This window comes from Chrysemys picta, chromosome 4 (assembly GCF_011386835.1).
Source record: "Chrysemys picta bellii isolate R12L10 chromosome 4, ASM1138683v2, whole genome shotgun sequence".
Taxonomy (NCBI): domain Eukaryota; kingdom Metazoa; phylum Chordata; order Testudines; family Emydidae; genus Chrysemys; species Chrysemys picta.
Genome location: NC_088794.1, coordinates 136,665,033 through 136,688,520, shown reverse-complemented (window position 1 = coordinate 136,688,520; position 23,488 = coordinate 136,665,033).

Sequence of the window (23,488 nt, the reverse complement as noted above, 5' to 3'; positions counted from 1 at the left end):
AGGGCTAAGAACTCCTTAGAGCTTGACTCCCTTGTGTCCAGGCACACAGAGATAGGAGAGGCCTCTTACCTACTTACTCTCTCTCTGGAAGCAGTGGGGTGGGAGACAGGGAGGTGTGAGAAATAGGCAGCAAATGGCTGGATCCTTGGCTCCAACCTTGGTCCTACTCAGGGGGTCTGTCTACACTGCATTGTAAACCAGGCCTGTGGGACCCAGGCTTATGGACTCAGTGATTCCAAGCCCACACTTGAGAGGCCAAACTGCATTGTTAACCTGGGCACAGACTGGCCCTATGTGTTTATACTAATCAATCTGGATTTCATTTTTTCTTTTTTTCTAAGCCTAAGGATCCATCCCCACCTCTACCCCACTCAAGTCAAAAGAAACAACCCAAATCTATTTCCCAGGGATACACTGCTACTTTAAAACTGTGTAAAACATAAAGACATTTGGGCATGCTCTGCCTAAGGGTCAGAGGATCTTCCCTGATATTGCCTATCAAGGAACCGAAATTGCTGGCCAGCAACATGGAGAAGTCATGGAGATATCACAGGGCAAAGGAAGTGTGAAGATTTTTCAAGCCAGTGAAAAGCAAAGAGGTTCCTGGGAGTTTTGTCAGGGTCAGAATGGGGTAGAGAGTGATGGATCAAGTTCTGTCTCCTCCAGGGGGGAATCTAGAATATTTGACCAAATAAGTGGTCATATGGAATCTGAGGAAAGGCTAGTACAATAATCACCTCTATCAATGGATAAGTAGATGCTCCCAATTTCAGAGGGACCCAATAAATCCAAACTAGGTTGATCCACTCCTGATTTTTCAAATCTTTGGTGTATGTGGGATATTTACCCAGCTGATTTATGTGCGCTTGATCCAAAGCCCATTGAAGTCAATGAGAGTCTTTGCATTGGCTTTCAGGGGCAGAGAGAGAGAGAGAGAGATCAGTGTTGTAACAGAAACACTCGATTTTTTTCTGACAACTGATACAGTATTTTCCATTAGAATCACCTTTTTTTTACGCTGGGGCCATTTTAAAACATACAAGGTGTGACAGTGTACCCCATAAGGCTTTATGGGGAGGGGGTGCTTATAAATGTATGTATGACATAACTGGAATATGTTTTGTGCTGCCTGTGCCATGTAACATATCTCCGTAAGGGTTGTGATCTACTATATCTATTCATCCTATTTGTACGTATATATCATTTTCTACTCGAGCTTAAGAATATGGGCTGTATGCTTGCCTGATTTCTAAGTAAGCTTTGTGAGGCATTTGGTCAGCCTCTTTAGGAAGGAATTTGCCAGGTTAAGTACCTGATCAGGAGACACTTAGGGCACAATGCATCTTGGAATGCTCCAATCCACATGAGAAGTCTTCCTGGAGACATGCAAGATGCCATGTGGACAATGCAAAGACTGAGTCATGCAGGGGCATGTGACTTGCCCAGGTGACTCCAAAACTCCATCTTGGAGCTGGGCTTTGCAGAGGAGGGAGGTCTCCACCCACAAGAGAGAGTCTACTTAAACCTGTGGGAGACCCCTCCATTTTGTCTTCAGCTGGCTAAAGAAGGAGCCTCTCCACCCCCCCCAGGATACTTGAAGGAGACTGAAACAAAGGACAGTAACTACAGGGGGTGTGAGTGATTGCTGGACCCAGGCTAAAAGGAGATTAGCCTGTAAAAGGGAGCATTCTGGAACTGGTGAGGAAATTATCTGTATTCAGTTTGTTTAGGCATAGATCTGCGCATTTTGTTTTATTTTGCTTGTGACTTACTTTGTTCTGTCTGTTACTACTTTGAACCACTTAAATCCTACTGTCTGTATTTAATAAAATCACTTTCTATTTAGTAATTCACTCAGAGTATGTATTAATACCTGGGGGAGCAAACAACTGTGCATATCTCTCTATCAGTGTTATAGAGGGCGAACAATTTATGAGTTTGCCCTGTATAAGCTTTATACAGGGTAAAACGGATTTATCTGGGTTTAGACCCCATTGGGAGTTGGGCATCTGAGTGCTAAAGACAAGCGCACTTCTGTACGCTGTTTTCAGGTAAACTTGCAGCTTTGGGACAAGTGATTCAGACCCTGGGTCTGTGTCTGGAGCCAAACAGGAGTGTCTGGCTCAGCAAGACAGGGTGCTGGAGTCCTGAGCTGGCAGGGAAAACAGGAGCAGGGGTAGTCTTTGCACATCGGGTGGCAGCTCCCAAGGGGGTTTCTGTGATCCAACCCGTCACAGTGGCGTCACGAACAGGATCTGTGCATAGTTGATTGCTTTGAGATACTGGTAGTGATTTTAAGTGAGTTTTAAGTGTGGTGGCTGGAGAACAGACAAAGTGGTTACTGGTTTGTTATTTTCTGTTTGCTTATTTCGGGCAAGGGAAGTAGGGACAGAAAAGGAAACTCTATTAACTAAGAATCCCCTGAGCTGAGTGCATCTCAGTTTCAGTGAACTGCAGAGGGGTTGTGGCCCAGCACAAGAAAGCAAGACAATGAGTACTAGTGATCTCAGTTCCAGTGAACTGCAGAGTGGTTGTAGCCCAGCACGAGAAAGCAGGACAATGAGTACCAGTGACGCTGCTATTAAACTAAAGCTGGCCAGGTTGGAAGCAAAAGAGAGAGAAAGTGAACATAAGAGATGGCTGGAACTAAGACAATTAGAAATTAGTGCCATGGAGGCAGAACATGCAAGGGAAGAGGCTGCCCACAAGAGAGCTATGGAGGTCGAGGCAGCGAGGGCGGAGGCAGAGGCAGCGAGAGTGGAGGCAGAGGCAGCGAGGGAGGCAGTGAGGGCGGCAGCGAGAGTGGAGGCAGAGGCAGCGAGAGAGGCAGCGAGGGCGAAGGCAGAGGCAGCGAGGGCCGAGGCAGAGGCAGCTGCCCACGAGAGGGCTATGGAGGCCCAGAGGGAGGCCCGGAAGCATGAACTGGCTGTTATGGAGTCAAAGAGACTAAACCCTCCCCCTGCTGGCTCCACTTCCCCAAAAATCCACAAATGGGAGCGGCTATGTCCACAGTATGATGAGTCCAGCGATATCGCCGAATATTTCATTACCTTTGAGAGACTGTGCACCCTCCATGCCATCCCTGAAGATCAGAAGATGACCACATTGATAGCAAAATTGACTGGCAGAGCTCTGGACATATTCAATAAGATGCCTATTGATGATGCTTCAAACTATGGTAAATTTAAGGAACTGGTTTTGAAACAGTTTCAGGTTACACCTGAAACCTACAGGGTTAAATTCAGGAGCCTTAAGAGGGGATCTGGATTAAGTAATGTGGCTTATGCCAATGAAATGAGAGATTTGGTAGACAAATGGGTGCGGGGGAGAGGCATTACCAGCTTTGAAGGGATGTGTGATCTAGTTACTCAGGAACATTTCCTGAATACGTGCAGTGATGAGGTAAAACAGTATTTGTGGGACAAAAAGGTAAATGCAGTGGGTGAATTAGCTGAGTATGCTGACTCTTATGAACAAGCCCAAGCTGCAATCAAACACAAACCACTGGCAGAAGGGTATAAGGTTGGGGGAAAGCAGAATCACCGTTTTACCCCTGGGTCTGGGAAAAAAGAGGCTGGGCGGTCACCTCCCCATTCCCCTGGTACTCGACCCAAATTTCCTGTGCAAGCGGGGGAGCCCAAGAGGTGCTATCATTGTAAGTCCACTGAGCACCTGAGGAATAAGTGTCCCTTACTGAGTGAAGCTGCGGCTTCTCAGAGCCAGGCTGTGGCCTCTTTCCACACAGGATTTGTAAAGCTTGCTTCCACACAACCCAGCAAGGAGCATATGCATGCTGTTAAATTGAATGGTCAAATGCTTCTTGGATTAAGGGACACGGGTGCTGAGATTTCTGTGGTCAGGAGGGACCTAATCCAGGAGAAGGATCTGTTGCCAGGTAAAATGGCAGAATTAGAGCTGGTCGGGGGTTACAAAGTCCTTGCACCTTTAGCTAAAGTACACATGCAAACTCGGGATTTGCAGGCTGAGCTGACTGTTGCAACGGTGGCACACAATTTTGCACCGTTTCTACTGGGGAATGATTTCTTTAGTGTGGCAGAATCTGTTCCAGGGTTGGTTAGCAGTGAGAAGGAATCTTGTGCCAAAAGCCCCAGAGGGGGGGGCGAAGTCACACAGACTGCTGGGGGAATAGGAGGGTGTCTCTTAGATTCCTCTGCAGCAGTAAAGGATGCAGCTTCGGGGGCAGGGCTGATTGTAGCCGGTTCCTGTAGCTCTGGGGCTCAAGGGAAGTTCCAGAGGGAGGAGCTGGGTTCCTGTAGCTCTGGGGCTCAAGGGAAGTTCCAGAGGGAGGAGCTGGATGAAGCCAGCTCCTGTCCCCTAATCATCTCCCCGGGGGAGGGGGATGTACCACCTTGTAGCAAGGAGGCCACCACAGCTGCTGACTGCCAGGAAGTGGCAGGTCAGCAGGGGGCCGGGCCTGCCCTGGGGTGCACAGAGGTGTGTGTCCCAAAGGTGGAAGTTGGGGTCCTGGGGACCACTGTGGTGGGAACAGGCCCCAAGGACTCTAAAGCGGAGTGCCAGCCCAACCCGAGTGGAAGGGGAGGGATTTTGCGGGCCAGTGAAAGGTCTGTTGTAGCTGGTAGCTGTGAGTCCACTGCTGGGGCAGGATCACCTTCCCTTTCAGGGGACACAAGAGTGTCGGACCCAGCGGGGAGCCCAAAGAGGGAAGCCCAAATGGAAGGTCAGGGGGGGCCAGAGAGTCCACCCACCTTTTGTGGGGAGGGGCTTTCCCAAGAGGAGGGTGAAAAGTCTGCATTTGAAATGCCAGCCCCCTCTCCTGTGGATCAGGTTTTAAGGGAAACCTGGGGGTCAGGTCTCCAGGATGAGGGGGTCTATCCAGCTGACCCATTGGGAACAGAAAGTGGGGTGCCCAAAGGGGTCCAGAGCACCCCAGGGAAAGCTGCTCTTGCTACACTTGCAAGAGAGAAACCTCTCTCTCCAAGACAGGGGGGGGGAAATCTCTTCATGGGAGGAACTTCACAAGGGAGGGGGGCCCAGCCCAGAGAAACTCCAAAGGGAGGGGCCGAGGACAAGTATGGTTGTAGTGCACCCATTCCTGGCCAAAGACCCAAGCACATGCCCGAACTAGAAGTCTTCCCCAAAGAGGCAGAGGAATCTGCATCAGAGGGTCTACCAGAGGGCACAGAGAACTGGGAAAATGCAATAGATGCTAAACAAGTCAAATTGAGTGAACGGAGCCTGTCCACTGTAGATTTGCTGTTAACCTTGTGTCTTTTGCTTATTCACCTATGGGTTAAAACAAAAGAATTCACACTAGTGGTAAACCCTTTAAAGAGGTGGAACATATCTGATTTGTGGAATAAGCTGTTATACATGCTGGGGATGGTGACAGGAGAGCCCCACCAGCATGTTACTTTACAGCCCATACCCGTAAAAAGCAGCAAAAGCATAACAGGCCTATGCTGCTGTGTACAAGGGGCAACTGAGGCACACCGCCTCATGGCTTTGGTGGCTAAATGCCAAGATACCTCCACGTTAACGAGTATTGCTGCCTGCATTCTGTTAGCAATACTACATCCCTACCTGTTTGCAAGCATCTGGGGACCAGGAACCCCAAAACGGGCTAGAACCCCCAGGAGTGACACCATATGGTTTCAAGGTACTGAAAGGAAGTGTGACCAGAAACAAACAGAAACTTTACAGGTACTGCCTCCGCCATGGACAGTGTCCAAGTCTCTGGCAGTAAGTTCAGGGGGAGGGTGTGACAGTGTACCCCATAAGGCTTTATGGGGAGGGGGTGCTTATAAATGTATGTATGACATAACTGGAATATGTTTTGTGCTGCCTGTGCCATGTAACATATCTCCGTAAGGGTTGTGATCTACTATATCTATTCATCCTATTTGTACGTATATATCATTTTCTACTCGAGCTTAAGAATATGGGCTGTATGCTTGCCTGATTTCTAAGTAAGCTTTGTGAGGCATTTGGTCAGCCTCTTTAGGAAGGAATTTGCCAGGTTAAGTACCTGATCAGGAGACACTTAGGGCACAATGCATCTTGGAATGCTCCAATCCACATGAGAAGTCTTCCTGGAGACATGCAAGATGCCATGTGGACAATGCAAAGACTGAGTCATGCAGGGGCATGTGACTTGCCCAGGTGACTCCAAAACTCCATCTTGGAGCTGAGCTTTGCAGAGGAGGGAGGTCTCCACCCACAAGAGAGAGTCTACTTAAACCTGTGGGAGACCCCTCCATTTTGTCTTCAGCTGGCTAAAGAAGGAGCCTCTCCACCCCCCCCAGGATACTTGAAGGAGACTGAAACAAAGGACAGTAACTACAGGGGGTGTGAGTGATTGCTGGACCCAGGCTAAAAGGAGATTAGCCTGTAAAAGGGAGCATTCTGGAACTGGTGAGGAAATTATCTGTATTCAGTTTGTTTAGGCATAGATCTGCGCATTTTGTTTTATTTTGCTTGTGACTTACTTTGTTCTGTCTGTTACTACTTTGAACCACTTAAATCCTACTGTCTGTATTTAATAAAATCACTTTCTATTTAGTAATTCACTCAGAGTATGTATTAATACCTGGGGGAGCAAACAACTGTGCATATCTCTCTATCAGTGTTATAGAGGGCGAACAATTTATGAGTTTGCCCTGTATAAGCTTTATACAGGGTAAAACGGATTTATCTGGGTTTAGACCCCATTGGGAGTTGGGCATCTGAGTGCTAAAGACAAGCGCACTTCTGTACGCTGTTTTCAGGTAAACTTGCAGCTTTGGGACAAGTGATTCAGACCCTGGGTCTGTGTCTGGAGCCAAACAGGAGTGTCTGGCTCAGCAAGACAGGGTGCTGGAGTCCTGAGCTGGCAGGGAAAACAGGAGCAGGGGTAGTCTTTGCACATCGGGTGGCAGCTCCCAAGGGGGTTTCTGTGATCCAACCCGTCACACAAGGAATAAACTATTCTCATAGCCATTGAATAAGAGCAGGTGCGTTGATACTCCAGAAGCTTTACACATAGATCTTATGCTTATTTCATGCGTTTTTTCTAAGTAAGTATCATATGTTTGTCAAATGATCACTTAGTTCCCGATTCTGCAAATATTCATTTGCTTAACATCACTCGTGATTGACTTCAATGATAATGTGCATGTGAGTAAAGCAAACCATGTGCATAAGTGTTTGCCGGATCAGAGTGGTAGTTTGCAGTGAGAAGGCCATTTAAACTATTAACACTTCTTCATCATTTTTATACTCTTCACCAGACAAGAAGGGGCTGTAGTCTAACATGTCAGAGAAGAACAATGTCCTATTTCACAAGCTATTGCAAGAATTAAAACCTTATGATCATTTTGACAAGTGTTGTTTCTTCCTCTTTTGTTCCTGCTGTTGTCCTCTCTGGCAGGTAAAAAATGAGTAATTAAAAGGATCTTATGTCTTCCTGTATCAAATAGAAGAGATGTGTAAGAGGCTGTCATTATGTCAACCCATTTCTTCATCACTGCTTTAAAGACATCCCTTCCCATCCCCCCAAACCCCTGCCATTAAAGGGACAGAGACTAATCTCCCATACAATTTCTTCAGCCAGTCCTGAGACATTTTGAGAGCAGGCACAATTGTATCAGAATGAGCTAGAAGTTCCAAACCTTCTGTCAAATAAATTAGTGTTCATTGAGCATTTTTACAGCTTGTTGCCGATGGTATTTCCTGCCCCCAGGGAAAAGGAAGTAATCTTGATTAATGACACAAAAAATCATTTTTTCTCTTTAATTCACTAATTAGTTGATCTTTTGTGATATCAAAGAAGGTTGAAACATTTGCAGAAATGAGCAATGAAAAAAGCAGAGTTCCTGTGTATTTTCCATGTGCACTTTGTTTCCTGATGTAATTTGTAACTGAAAAGGAATGAAGAAGTGAAATCTCCAGTTTACATGAGGAATGGCAGTTTTGAGCTCCCTATCAGACACCTCATTTTCTCTACATTAGTCACAATCAGACAGACAAGGCTCTGTCTTGTTGAGCTACATTTAGCAGTCTGTCTGAACTGCAAATTTAGATGACATCCAAATTACATAGGCTCAGCTAGTAGGTTACACTAATGCAAACTAGGAGAAAAAGAATCAAGACTATTGATTTTTGAGGTCCTTTTTCTGTCATATTCCCTTAAAGGCATTTACAAAGGCTTTTAAGATCTTCAGCACTATCACAAAGGAACAAATTATGTGCAAATAAGACTGCCTTAATCTATTCTTCCTTACTCAGATTGTTCTTTCTGTAGTCATTCTGTGGTTCGTTTTTTACACTTCTACTGCAGTTTACTTGATCCACTTTCATGCACCATGTGGTCAATATATATGTTGAAGAGTAACTGTGGAAAAGCACATCTCTTGCACCTGCCTATGATAATCAAAATCTTGATTATTAATTCCCTGCAATCCAAATACATCACACATCTCTCTGCTCTTTCTTGCAGCTGTTTCAGCAATTTCATGTCATGTTCTGGAGAAAGCCCTCCTGACCATGTTTCTAATTTTGGATGACTTGATTTCTGCAATTACTATCCACAGAGGTTTCATCATAATTTGGCCAACACGAAGAAAGGAGACCAAAAATTATAATGATCTTGGGACCCAATTTCAGAAGTACTGAGTACTCACAACTTCTTTCTGTAGAAGTCTACAGTCCTGATTCCCCTCTCAATCACACTAGTGCAAATTAATTAGGCGTCACTTCAGTGTAGTCAATGGGCCAGATTCTCAGCTGGTGTAAAGTCAATGAACATTCAAAAGATGTATTAGAGTTTGAGTATCACTGAAGCTATGCTGATTTACAAAAACTCAGGATCTGGCCCTACAGAGCTACATAAGTGCAAGAGAGAATCAGGCCCTATCAATACACTTTTTGGATAGGACTGTCTTTTTGTTCTGTTAAAGCACTTGGGTCCTGGTCCATGACCTCTATTACCTCTCTGTTAATAAAAATAATAATAATTGGTACATGGATTTTATAAATACTTCTGTCTCTGGATCAACTATCCACCAAGAGTATTAAAGAGTTTTTTCTAGGTGATCTCACTAAACAGCTGTAAAAACCTTTTTAGGCATCGTTAGCAAGCTAAAAACTCATTAACCACTGCATATGGTACTGTCACTTTCTGTGCAATCTGAAACTCACATGCTTTCCTCTTAAGCCAAGCGCGTGCTTCCTGTTTTGGAGCCTAATGAATGTGCAATCCGGCAATAATACACTCCTCATTTATTATTCTGCGTGCTTATTTTTTCTATAGGCTGCTAGTATTTTGACATTACTTCAGCCTTATACCTCCTGGTGCCTCACCTTTTTTTCCCCCTTGTTTTCTGCAATTGCTGAAATAAATTGATTCATTTTTCTCTTGTTTTTTCTCTTGTTTCTGTTCTTTCTCTCATTTTATGAGTTGAGAAAGGGACTAAGGTCCATACGGGTGTTCTTCCAGTTCCTCTAGAATCCTAAAATTCTTTTTTTTTTTAAGTGGGTAATGTGTGTGCCAATTGCCTTGCAATTCTCCTTTCTCCCTGGTAAAGCAAATACATGTAAAAAGGAGCATTAGAAAGGTCTCTGTTATAAATTGGAACTAGTTTAGCTGCCTTTTATTTCACTCCTGTAAAACACAGGACCTTCTGTTTTCTGCCAGCTTATTTTTCTTTTTTTTTTTTTAAATCATTGATCTCTTTTTCCATCCCTCTCCTCGCCCCTCTCTCCCTCTCCCCCCGTTATTTTATTTCTGACCTTTCATTTTGCTGACCCTGCTGGAACAGAATTGAAGTTCAGACTAAGATTTGGGTAATTTCTCTTTCTCTCTTTTTTTCTTGTACTGATTTTTTTTTTCTTCTAGATGTTGTTTAAGTCACAGAGATAGGCTTAGAGTCTGACTCTGTTCAAAGTATCTGGAATAGGTGAATATTTTCAATATTCTTTTTTTAATCAAAATTTTAAGTTTATGCAATTTCTGTATGTTAATGTCATCTAAGAGTCACAAAGAGATAATGCAAAGATTGAACTTGAATTTGAATGAGCCCCCAAATTAATTTAAATTACAGAGGAATACTCGGTCTTCCTCTGAACATTTCTCTTTTCCATTCAGTTTAGTCAGGTTTTTTTTTTTTCTGGGAAAGGAGAATATTGATAGCAGAGAAAGATAAAGAGAACAGAGATATTTTTTAGTCCCTAGAACCAGAATAAAATGTGGCACTAAAACCAGAGATGGTTGAAAGTAGTTTACGAAATACATTGCCTGCCTTCAGCAACATGACTGTTCAGGCGACGTAAGTAAAGACCAATATTTTGAGATCCATTCTGAAGCATAATGTACAATGCTATCATTTACCATTATCCTCTAAGAATTACCTCAGAAACTGGAAACGATGCTGCTACAGTGACTAATCCAACTCAGATAGCAGTATGACAGCATTTGTAGATGTAAGGCTTTTTGGAGATATAGTTTGCCATCCCAGGGATAGACTAAACCTGGCATGATTCACTCACAAATAGAGGGCCGCAGTACTGCTTGCCATGAGGAAAGCAAGTGTCATTGTGAAAAAAAACACTATATGAGATGCTACTGGGGGATAAAAATGTTATGGAGCCCCATTTGAGAGTGGGGGTGGGATGCATCAGAGGATCAGTGAATCCATTTCATTGTCGCCTTAATGCACTACTGGCCACACCTGTAGCATATTAGAAAGGTACTGATAGCTATTACATACTACTTTGATTTGGACCCATCTCTTCTTAGAGCCAAATTCTGGCATCAATGACAAATCTGCACTTGAATTCATTAAGGCCAGGGTTTAGCTATTGAGGCTGAATTATAGAAGAATGATTTGATTCTTCAGCCTCAATAATAGCTATTTAGCAATTACGTACTGTTCCATTTTACATCTTCAAAGTGCTTTTAAAAAGTTAGCTAAATCATCCTCTAAACCGGGGTCGGCAACCTTCGGCACGCAGCTCATCAGGGTAATCTGCTGGTGGGCCACAAGACATTTTGTTTACGTTGACTGTCCGCAGGCACAGCCCCCCAGCAGCTCCCAATGGCCGTAGATCACCATTCCTGGCCAATGGGAGCTGCGGGAAGTGGCGGCCAGCATGCCGCACCGCTTCCCACGGCTCCCATTGGCCATGGATTCAATAGCAGAAGTATCCGTCACGCAGCCCACCAGTGGATTACCCTGATGGGGCCCTGTGCCAAAGGTTGCCAACCCCTGCTCTAAACACTCTCAGGAGCCAGAGAAATATTATTGTCCCCATTTTACAGATGGAGAAACTGAGACATGGAAAGGTTAAGAGACTTTCCTTAGACCTAGAATCATGTTTCAGAGACAGGATTAAAAATCAGGTTTCTAGTTCTATGTTCAGACCACATTGTTCCATGTAGACTCGCACCCTGCCTTGTACAAGAAGCGATTTGTAACAGTAGACTAGGTTAAGTAGCTTACCTGAAACATCCATGTTTCTGGGTGTCCCTAAATCTCCGACTGCCAGAAGCTGGGACTGGATGACAGGGGATGGATCACTCAATAACTGCCCTGTTTTGTCCATTCCCTCTGAAGCATCTGGCACCAGCTACTGTTGAAAGACAGGATACTGGGCTAAATGGACCATTGGTCTCACCCAGCATGGCCATTCTTATTACCAGAAGGATCCTTGCTTTGTTTGTCTGTCTGTTTGTTTGGTCAGTAACAAAATTAAAAATCTTCAACATGACTTTTAAAAATCAAGTGGGCTTCCATGCAGAAATCTACCAATGCAGTGTATAATATGAGTCTCAGATACTCCTCTTCATAAGAAAAGGGACTTTTCATCCTGTGATTCAAAGCGACTTTTTAAACAAAGACAAATGATTATGCTGATCTACTGTATATTGTGGTGTATTATCCATTGCATGCCTGAACATGAAAACTAATTACTCTTTCGGCATTAATTGGCTTTGGACACAGATCTTTATGAGGTTAGTCCACCATTTCGTTTAGTACACAAACTCTATAAATGGGACTGAATTTAAAAGCATTCACAAAGAAACCAAATCACTGATGTTATATACATATTGTCTCTCCCATACTTCATGCAAATAATAGTCACTGGAATTACAGATTTAAACATCATTTTCTTCTGTTTCTAGGGTAAACTATAATAATGTTACTAAATAAACATTCACATTTCTACTTGATAGCTGACCTTTAGTATTAAGAAGAGGTCACCTGAATCACATCATCCATATTTGAATGGTTATATAGGACTTATTTTACACAGAGTTCCCTAGGGTAATTATTTCATATCAGAGCTGGGGAAGTTTAGTATCTGTATGCAGTATGTATTTACACTTCATGCCAATGCATTAAGTAAAATTCTATCACATTCTGTCTTTGTCTTTGTGTTTTCTTCTTTTCAAAGCCATACAGTACATGATCTGGTTGCAAATTTTCAAACAGCCTGAAAGGCTTTCTTCCAATATTGGGAGAGCAGCCAGGAAAAGTTTGGCAGAGGCAGCGTCTTCAAGAAAACAGCCAAAATGCAGGATCGGAAAGAAGGTGGTAAGTGGCTTAACATAATATGCCATGCTGTTAGTGACACAGCTCCATCATTACTAAAACTGCAACCCCATAAAAGTGAATCATTGTTATTAAATCATTACTAGGCAAAAAAGGATATAAGGATACATTTTAAATAAAAAACTAACAGACTTTGTTAAATGAAGCTAGTGAGAAATGTGTGTTTCCATTTAGGGCCTGATCCAAAGGCCATTGAAGTCAATGGGCAAGTGTGCAATAGAGCCCATGGAAGTGATGCATACAAAGATTAAGGATGTACTCAGCACTGTACATCAGAAGTAGAGAAGCTCAAATAGAAATCCTGAATTTAGAGTCATTCAAAATCCGGGATCTGGATTTCACGGCTGTAATGAGCCAAACTGAACTTTGAGGTGCTTGAAATCTGGATCTGGATTCTCATTCAAATTCCTTAGCTTGATTGAGCTCATTTCTAGACAGAAGTCATGATTCCAACAGTTTGAAACTGAGCATTTTCTGTTTCTGGTGCAGTTTCTGCAAGTTTCCCTTTGAGTTTTTCCTTTAAACAAATCCTGAAATAACAAAAGCAAACTGAATTGAAATCTAGAACTGTGAATAAAAACAAAATATTTCCTATAAAAGTTTGATGGGAACAATGCCCAGCTGAAATACAGTGATCAAAAAAACCTGTTTTCTTCAAGAAATCTTGAAACAAATCAAGCTTTATAACATTTCTGACTGTTTTCAATTTTTTTTCCAGGTGGAAAACAGTAACATAATGGTAAAAGTATGATTTTTCCCCACTTTCTCACACTTTTTTTTTTTAACTGGTTTATAGAATCATAGAATATCCGGGTTGGAAGGGACCTCAGAAGGTCATCTAGTCCAACTCCCTGCTCAAAGCAGGACCAATCCCCAACTAAATCTTTTATAACTTTATAAGTTATATATATAAGTTATAATCTATAACTTTTTTCTAGTAGGAAAACAGTAAAAGAGTGTGAAAAATGTATTTATAGCGAGGAAAGTAAAAAAAGGAGAGAAAGGGAAAGAGACCAGCTCTACTCAAAACTAACATGCTCTGCCTTGTTTAGGGTTAAAATCATGTGAAACCATTGAGTTTTACAGTTTCCGTGCAATGCCATTAATCAGCCCCGGTTCATTCAAAATTGGACCCAGGTTCAACTAAAGGTTTACTATCCTCAGCAGACCTGACCTGAGCTAGGAGAGCATAGTTTTTACATCACCCTTTAATAGGTTTCAAGGTATGCTTCTCTTCATGGGTGGCCACTTCTAGGGCTGGTGTTGGCATGAGGAGCTGAGTGGGCCCATAGCCCTCCCTCTTCCCTATGACAGAAGCCCCGTGGGATACTGTTCAGATACCATGCAAGGACATAAACATAGGAAAATCTCCTTGTACCCTCAGTTCACCTTCTGTATCTTCAGGGGACACAAACTAGCCGATAACATATAAAACATATGTAGTACATGTCTGAATAAAATAGAATTCACAAACTTAAGGCATGAACAAGAAAATAAATCATTTTCAGAATGTTGTGGCAGAACCAGGAAGAATTTTGGTATTCCAGGCTTTTTGGTCAAAATGTATTTGACAGCTTCATTCCAGATGCTGTGGCTTTCAAAAAAATAAAATCCATTTGGCACAGCTCAGCATGATTGGCAGCCTCTGTTCCAGAGAAACCGAGGACTTCAATAGCAGAGGTGCTCCAGGTCAGGATTAAGGTTCATTTGCAGTGTAGAAGTTTGCATGATGCCTGCTAGCATTATGCCTGATTTAAGCCAACATCATTAATCACTCATGAAACTCATGCACCAAATTACAAATAATAATAATAACTAAATAATGACATAGCTTTGTAATTACAAACAACGATCCCAAAGCTCTGACCTTCACATTTATATTTCATGCAAAGCGTGTCTTCCTAAATAAAGTTTTGCAGCAGACAGAACATCTGTTAGGTCTATTTTATATTCATGTTTAAGATGGGATTAGTCACTAGGCTTTGACAAATAATGAAGAAAAACAAGGGGGAAGAAAGAAATTAAAATCTTAATTCCCTTTGGATTTTGTGAAACAATTTGAGTTTAAGATAATTGGTGCAAATGCTTATAAAAAATTCTGTTGAATCTTTGTCTGAAATCTTTTCTTCTTTCAGAGATTAACAATGTATCCATAACATAAAGCACATTGAGGTAGTCAGCTCATATTAGAAACCTGCAGAGGAACAGGAAAGGTTACTTTTTCTAATGGTCTTCTGCACCCCATCCTCATCTGGTTTAGCTGGCATAGCTGTGTTGAGGTCAATGGAGTTAGACCAATTTACTCTAGATGAGGATCAGGCCCTTGTTAATATATGTTCTGAATATTTCACTGGAGTTATGGGGGAAGTATTATTTTACCATTCCAAAGTCACTGTGTTTAACAATGTCCTTTGACTAGCATCCTCCTCATTTTAAATTAACATTCTGTTCACTGTCACCACTTCAAAAACTGCTCACTGCCAGTGAGTTCCTCTTGGAAGGCTTCACATTACTGGACACCTTCGACAGAAGAGCTGCTGATCTATCTTGGTGAGTTTTATTTGAAGGAATACTTCAAGGATGGCTGAGGGAGATGCAGGTGTGAGGGCATATGTGAGACAGTTGAATCACTGGCTAGTTACTCTGGACCCAGGCAAGGGTGAGCAGGTTGGTACCAAGAGAAAGTATGTGTCAGAAGCATGTGGTAAGCAGTACAGGCAAAGTGGTGTGTGGTGTTGGTAAGTAGCATTGGTGGGAAGCTGTATGGAGTTGTCACTGACCGTACCCAGTTCAGAGGTAGCCTTAGTAAGTGCTGAGATGGCCTCAGGAAAGAAGTATAGAACTAGAACAGTGAGATTGGAGCAGGGAGGAAATGGGGCTTCAAAAAGAGTGCCTTGGACAAGAGATTGGTCCTAAAAAAGAGAGAGATGAAGAAAGGAGGAGTCCTGTAGTTAAGGCAGGGAGCTGAAAGAAGAGAGGCAGAACCTTCAAAGATCCATGGATTAAAGAGAGAGGAAGCAAGGACAGAGGTTCTCAAATTTTTTCCTACTAAGACCTTTTTCTATACCTAGACCCCTTTCCCATCTAGTGGGGACCCACCTCCCATTTAGCAATATGGAGAGAACAGGGTGGTTGTGATCTTCATGTTGAGAATGCCCATAATAAAAAAAGAGGCACACAGCTGTGGGAATGAAAAGAGAGAGATGTGATCTCAAAGCATCTCCAGTTGTCCACTGCATCCTGTATCCCCTGACAGGTAGATCAATCCCTTGGTTGGGGGAGGTCTGTGAATCAGAGATTATTTAATTTATTCTTCAGTATGTCATTATGCGGCTATTTTTATAGGATTCTGAGTGTTTTTTCCTATGAAGAAAGATACCTTTTTTATTTTTTAAAAAGTGTTCTAAAATTAATAGGTCTTATGAGATGTCTAGAGCCTTTTTGAAGTAATGTAGAGCAAAGATCATTTCCAAGATCTCCAGTCCCTGTATTCCCAAGGAATTGCCTTTTTAGCAAGCATCTAACAGCCAATTTGGTGGCAGTCACCACAGTGCTGGGAGAAAACAGATGGAGTGTGCAATTATGCACAGAATAATGCTGCACTTCGATAAATAACAATGGATAGGGTCAAATCAGCACAGCTCCTGCAAGGGTTAATCATACCCCGCTAACCTATTAGAAAGCTTTGTAAAGGTTCATAAAATAGTAGGTAAAGGAGATCTGGTGGATGTAAATTACTTAGAATTTCAAAAGGTCTTTGACAAGGTCTCTCACTGGAGACTATTAAGGCAAATAAATAACCACAAGACAAGGAGCAATGTCCTGTTGCAGAATAAAATTTGCTTAAGGAATAAGAAACAGAGTAATACTGAATGGCTCTTTCTCTGGGTAAAGAGAAGTGAAGAAGGGAAATCCCATGAACCAGTACTGGAACCATTGTGGTTCTATATAGTTATTAATGATTTGGAGGAGGGAGTGGACTGTGAGCTCATGAAATGTACCAATGACACAAGAATACTTTGAGGCCCATCTGCTGCATTCTTTATTCTACAAAAGAATAGAATAAGGGATAGGAAATAAAACAGAAAATATCATCATGCCACTATAGAAATCCATGGTGCACCCACACCTAGAATTCTGTGTCCAGTTCTGGTTGTCCCATCTCAAAAATGATATAGCAGAACTGGAAAAAGTACAGAGAAGGGCAACAAAGATGATCAAGGGTATGGAATGGCTTCCGGATGAGGAGAGATTAAAATTATTATGGCTGTTCAGTATAGAAAAGAGGGGTATTAAAGGGGGTACAATAGAGGTCTATAAAATCATTAATGGTGTGGGAAAAGTGAATAGAGAAATGTAATTTACCCTTTCCCTCAATACAAAAACCAGGAGTCACCAGATGATATTAATAGGCAGCAGGTTTAATACAAACAAGAGGAAGTACTTTTCCCACACAATACACAATTAACCTGTGGAACTCATTGCCATGAGATGTTGTGATGTCCAAAAGTATAACTGAGTTATACTGGATACGTTCATGGAGGCTTCATCCATCAATGGCTGTTAGCCAAGATGGTCCAGGACACAACCTCATGCTTGGGGCAACCTTAAATCTCTGACTACCAGGAGCTGGGAGTGGAAGACAGGGGTGGATCACTCCATAACTGCCCTGTTCTTTACACTCTCCCTGAAACTCTGATATGGGCCACTGTTGGAGACAGAATACTGGGCAAGAAAGATCATGGTCTGACCCAGTATGGCAACTCTTATGTTCATGGCACCCACTGAAAACAATGGGAGAACCTCAATAGGGGCCATAAAATCAGCCACTGTTCTTAGACCCCTGTAAATACCTAGTGTGACAAAGTTCCTCCTCTATCTTGGTGAGTCCTGCACTTATTGGCGGATTTTCTTGCCTCAGAGATTCACCATGTGGGTTGGGGAACAGCCCAGAGACCTTCCCCTCTGGAAGAACCCACAGTCCAGGTCAATTGGGAGGATTGGGGGGAACCCGGGCCCGCCCTCTACTCCGGGTTCCAGCCCAGGGCCCTGTGGTCTCCAGCTGTCTATAGTGCCTCCTGTAACAGCTGCATGACAGCTACAACTCCCTGGGCTACTTCCCCATGGCCTCCTCCAAACACCTTCCTTATTCTCACAACAGGACCTTCCTCCTGGTGTCTGATAACGCTTGTGCTCCTCAGTCCTCCAGCAGCACACCCTCTCACTCTCAGCTCCTTGCGCCTCTTGCTCCCAGCTCCTCACACTCTCACCACAAACTGAAGTGAGTTCCTTTTAAAACTCAGGTGCCCTGATTAGACTGCCTTAATTAATTCTAGCAGCTTCTTCTTAATTGGCTCCAGGTATCCTAATTAGCCTGTCTGCCTTAACTGGTTCTAGCAGGTTCCTGATTACTCTAGTGCAGTCCCTGCTCTGGTCACTCAGGGAACGGAAAACTGCTCATCCAGTGACCAGTATATTTGCCCTCTACTAGACTCCTGTACCCCATTGGTCTGGGTCTGTCACACTAGGCAAATCAGGGCAGGCTATAAATCAGTAAAAGGAGCTCATGAACGCTGCTGCTCTAATAGCTAACGGCTTATCTCTGTTTCTAAATATGTCTGGATAGCGATTATGATAAATTGGGTGTCACTGCTGCCTGGAGAAGCGTAGCGGCTATGTTATAAACTTCAATTTGAACTTTATGTCAACAAACATGACGCAACAATTGGACACAGCCACCTTTGATCAATAATTAATCTTAACATTAAAAAGCGTTTTCTTTGGTCAACAAGGAATTGATTGTTTAAATCTCAGAGAACTATCGTATTTTTTTCCCTTTCTCATCACGTTGCTTATGGGAAGACACACTCTGTGGGGCTTTCTCTACCAGCCACCTCACATCGATTCTTGTCTAGGATTGTAGGCAATTTATTTTGCAGCTTCTTTACTTTCACATTCCTAAAGCTGCTTTTCAGGGGAGTAGCTCTGGAATGCTTCTCTCCTCTTTATGCTACCCTCCACCTTCCACCCCCAACGTGACTGAAAAGCTGGAACAGCTGCATGCACTAAGATTGCATCTATGCCAATTTTAGTGTAGAATCAGTGAAGTAGCTAGGCAAGAGAGCTTCATGCATGCCCTTAGATGTCACAGCTACCTTAAAAATAACACCAAAGTACTTTTGATGCAGTATGGATGCCAGCTCCTCGCTGTCATCTATAAGCTCAAAAATGGTGTTGGTTGGAGGGGAAGAAGTAAGCTTAGGGCCTTATTCTGACCTCTCACAAATAACTACATTGAAGCCAATGAACTACTGGTATAAAACCAAGCAAGATCAGAATAGGGCCATCACTGCTCTAATTTCATCAGTAAAAGGAAACATATTAAATAAGCACGTTAAGGGTGAGACACTCAAAAGTGCTTAGTAGTGGCCTAACTGCTCCCAATTACATCAAAACTTCTGTTGACTTCAACTCCCAATGCTGGGTGTTTTTGAATAGCTCACCCTAACGAATATTTAAACTGTGCTTGTTATTTACAAACCACACTTCTTAGAGACAATGTAGCCACTTGAGCTATATCAGCTGGTGTAAATCCCCTAGGTTCCACTAAGAATCTCGCCCACAAAATCAGAATATGGCTGAAATCCCCATGATGAAGCACTGTTTTCTGCTACTCTGCAACACTGGGGTATATAAAGACTAATGAAATAAGGTGAAAAATATGGATTTTTTTTAATTTCAGTTTCATGGTTCAGAACAAAATAACATGACCAAAGGCATGTTACTGTATGTACATCTCTTAACTTTACTGCAATTTTGAGTCAGGTTGCCCAATACTAAACTTTTGGCAGCTATTAATTTTGAATGAAACAGAGATGCCATTAACGTGAAATGATCTGAAAATACTTAAGGGCATTTTTTTGTTTGCTGGATAGTTTTTATTTAAGCATTTAGGAAGAAAAGGGAACAATGATAGTTTAACATCTAGAAAGTTAGCCAGGGATTATATTTTTAGCTAGCCAAATAGGTTTGTGATACCTGACTAGTTTCACTACAACAACAGATCTATTATAATCACAAAATCTTTTAATATACAGTACCAAAGGTGAATCCAAAGTAAATTGTCTGTGCTATCTCATATCTAGCTTTCTGACCAACTGTTGGAAATAAGTTAGATGAAAAAACAAAAGATATTCATCAGAAATAAGAGATGGAGATATTTCTGGGAATCATATACTGGGATAAGATCTTTTTGAACCTCTTGGTAGAAAATTGTAATAACAAAGCTTCCCTTTCTGTTCCATGCTGTAGATTGCTTTGCACTACCTCCGTTAGCCTAATTATAAATGTTGTGCTCTTGTACTGAATACGGATCCAACCTTCACATTAATAATTTACTCGTGTCACTTAGCTAACCATTCACATATTAGCTATAACAATCGGGAAGAAGAATCTTGCAGAAGTAATTATTTTCAGGAAGATGCAGGGAGGGATTTTCTATTTGATCAAGACAAACCAATCCAAAGCAATTCCCGGATGAATAAGTATCTCTGTAAGCATTAACAATCACCTATATTTGGGCAAGCTGAAATAGGTTTAGCACCTCCTGAGTGCTTCCCAAATAGGTTTTGATTTTTAAACATTAAAGACTTTACAAAATGTTAGGACATGAGCTTCCCTTTACACCAGACTCAACTTCAGAGACTGTTGACTCGTGTGCAGCTAAAGTTAAATTGAAAGCTAAGGCCATCTGAAATACTAGATACTATGTCCCAGGAATACAAAACTGAGGCACTTGCTAAAAGCTGAATGAGACTTAGAAAATTTCGGAATTGGGGGGCATTAAAAATTAATAGGCTCAAGCACTTTAGATGTGATGTATTTGAAGCACTGAAACAGTTAAGGTATTTCACTGAGGCACAAAATAACCTCATTATCATTTCTAATACAGATCAATACCCAGCACTGCCCTTTGAAAAATAGAGCTTTCTGGGCCATGCATTTATTGTGATCTTTGCATTAGCTCAGTCACATTAAAGCTTTCACATAAGCCCTTTGCTAGCTCCTAAAACACACCTCTCCCCCCACCCCATTTAATCAACATACTCTGGTATATAATTGTAAGAAAAAATGCAAATCAATATTGAACAGATTGATTATTTCTTTTCCTTTTTTTTTTTTCTTGTGACATTTTGTCAGTTGGTTCCTCTGCTCCTTGGGGCTGCCTACTGGCATTAGAGGACTCCTCCAGTCAAGACTAATGGCACAGCCTCTGTCCCAGGTGGATGCTGGGTATTGTTTGAAGTAACTGATTGGTGTGAGAGCCTCAAGCTCCCTCTCCCCAGCATGTGGTCCAAAGCACAACATATGCTTCCTGCTTGCTAGATTTGTCTCCAATAATAAAAACAGGATTTCTTTTCAATTTTAGACTTGTGCCCAATTTATCAAGCAAAATAACATAAAGGCTTTGAAAGGCAGGGCTGGTAATCTGGTTCCACATTGGGCTGCTGGGATAAGGTGTAACAAAGTGAATATAGAATTACCAAGATAATATCTTTTGCTGTGCCATGAAAAAAAAATCAGCCCTTTATTAGGGCTTCTCCCTAATAGAACCTGCATAGAACTGGGAATTGCAACCTGCAGTTCTCTGAAATGAATAAAAAACAGAAAGGGAGATGGGTGGGGGGAGGGATAGATTGAGCCACTGTAATTCTGAGATTCAGTTATTTGTTCTTTTCAGTGTAAATGCTGATAAAATATGTGAGGTCCTTGGGGATTATGGCAGTACATTTGTTTTGTGATGTTTCATTCATGTTACTGTTGCTCTTTAAAGGAGAAAAGGGAATGCAGAGTAGCCCCTTTTTATTTTTTAGCTTTTTTTTTCTTTTAGAGCAGACTGATCCTCCACAAAACCACTATCTGAATTTACGCAGTTGCACTGTATAATACATATGCTTGTCATTGTTTACAGAAATGATAACGAGCAAGGTTAGCATTCCTAATTACAGCATGTTACATGGAATAAAATAAGGCAATAACTGAAACAGCCATCTTATTAATAACATTATACTATAGCACACAAAGTATTCGACTGAATTTTTCTTGAGGAAACTGGATTAGTTTTATATTGTAATTGTTTTGGTATTAGCAACTGGCATTTATGCAATCGCAATACCAGATTTGTTCTATTTCAAGAAAGATTTTGGCTGATCAGAGGTCTCACACAGTACTTTGCATTGAAACCAAAAAGTAATCTCTTTGTATTGATAGCATAAATCTGAGACCAATTAGACCTCCTTTTTAGTAGAATATGCAATTAAACATACTGCTTTGGGAGTGTTTAACATTAGTGGTGCTTTAGGTGAGATAATTCCAATCCAACCACTTTACAAGCTGCTCTAAAGCATGCTAGGTTCAGAGGCCCTCGACTCCAAGAATATTACAGGCTCCTAATACAACAGAGTTTGACTGATTGAAACCTGGAATCAACCCCAGACATTCAGTAATCTCAATTTTAGCATGCCAGTATATAGGATATAAATCCTAGAGGGGATCAGGAGATTCAGTGATTTATGCTGTCCTTCATCAAATAATGTGTCTTTCTCCTGATGCCTAATTTACTCTGTATCAATCATTCTTCACAATATAACTTTACCTTTTCCATTGTCCTTACAAAGAAAACTGATCCGTGCATGACCATGCAGAACATACTTTCGGAATGGTTCCATTTAAATGTAGATTTGGACTTTCTGCCCAAAAGGACTTGGGAAGTCTTGGCAAAGAAATACTAATCCTGGATTATATTTTACTTTGTATTTTTTCTCTCACAGATGAGAGGTTTTCTTGTTTTGTTTTTTGTTTTTTGTTTTTTAAAGATTTTCTCAGCTGTGTCTGATAAGGAAAAGACTCGCTGATAAATGGGAAAAGTCTTAACATTATGCCCCTCTCTTTTCTATCAAGTGAGCACAAATATCTGAAAGCTCTGGGATTAGCATCTTTCTCAAAAAATACTTCATCTTTTGAATGGCTAAGGATAAACACCAGCAAGTGCTCTAACTGCTCAACATGCTATAATAATAAACGATGGTAAATTTCAGATATGGGCCAAAAAAAGTAGTAGTATGAATAGTTTTGATGCTATGTAGCTTTATTAGCTTTTCACATGCTAACACCATATTTACCTTCTTTGGCATTAAGAGTCTGCTTCATGGATATTTAGGGCCAGATTCTAAGCTGTTCTAAATCATCACACTCGCATTGAATTTAGTGGAGCTATGCCAATTTAAACTATCTAAGGGCAGGGGTGCTGGAAAAATTTGTATAGTGGGGGTGCTGAGAGCCATTGAACCAAACTGTAAACCCTGTATATAATGGTAACCACTTAAAGCCAGGGGTACGGCAGCACCCCCAGCATTCCTAGTTCCAGCACCTATCTCTGAGGTTCTGACACGTAGGGCTGGTCTACACTGAGGAGGGGGACGAGCTAAATCGGTCTAAGTTATGCAACTTCAGCTACGAAAATAACGTAGCTGAAGTCAACGTACTCAGAGCTACTTACTGTGTCTTCACTGCGGTAGGTCGACTGCTGACACTCCCCCATTGACTCCGCCTACGCTTTTCGTTCCGGTGGAGTACTGAAGTCAATGGGAGAGCGCGCAGCGGTCAATTTATCGTGTCTTCACTAGACTCGATAAATCGACCCCCGCTAGATCGATCGCTCCGGAGGTAAGTGTAGACACGCCCTCAGTGTCTATCACCGTAGTAGGATCATGTTGTCTGCTGGATTAGAATGTGCCGAATTAGGATTTTTACTGTGACATATTAACTATCATTGCTTCCAAGTTTTGCAAATGCCAGAATTATCTGTATAAAATATGCTTAACAGCACTGTTTGGTAGATAAAGGACTTCATTCTCCAT